The sequence below is a fragment of the Alligator sinensis genome, unplaced genomic scaffold (assembly GCF_000455745.1).
Source record: "Alligator sinensis unplaced genomic scaffold, ASM45574v1 scaffold128_1, whole genome shotgun sequence".
Lineage (NCBI taxonomy): Eukaryota > Metazoa > Chordata > Crocodylia > Alligatoridae > Alligator > Alligator sinensis.
The window spans coordinates 106,446-106,986 of record NW_005842968.1 but is presented as its reverse complement, the minus strand read 5'-3'; the positions used below and the strand labels follow the sequence as shown (position 1 = coordinate 106,986).

General features: G+C 61.7%; 1 protein-coding gene across 1 annotated transcript in view; it reads left to right on the top strand.

Moving 5' to 3' along the window:
• Nucleotides 1-541, top strand: part of ACIN1 (apoptotic chromatin condensation inducer 1) — a 23,322-nt gene that overhangs the window by 8,234 nt on the left and 14,547 nt on the right.

The window sequence follows — 541 nt, the reverse complement described above, 5'->3', positions numbered from 1 at the left end:
TTCTGGGGTTTATGGGTTGGGGAGGGAGGGATTAGGATGGTGTTGGGGCAGCATTCACTCGGACATATGGGTCCCAGGTCCTGGGGTTTGGGGTGGGTGGGGGGCTGGGGTTTGGGATGGTGTTGGGTCAGCATTCACTCAAATGCCACGGTCTCTACTTCTGGGGCTGCTGGGATGGAGGGGAGATGGTCAAGGCACACTCGGACACCTGGGCCCCCACTTCTGGGCTGGAGCGTCAGGGGTAGGCTGCCCCTGGATGCCTGGGTCCCCAGTCCGGTGGGCCTGGAGGTTGTGGAGGGGTCAAAACAGCAGTGATATGGAGATTTTGCGGCCCCCCCAGTCATATTTAGGACTTGGGGGTTGCTGGGGAAACACCAATACAGAGGAATTGGGAAGTGGCATCTGCCCACAGTTGCCTCCAGCCCCAAGATACAGCCAGCTTTGGGGGGCAACCCAGCAGGCGGGTGGGGTGGGACCACGTCCGCAAGCCCCCAGGCCCTGTCCTTTCTCTCCTTCTGCGTCCCCTCCCCCGCTGCTTGGG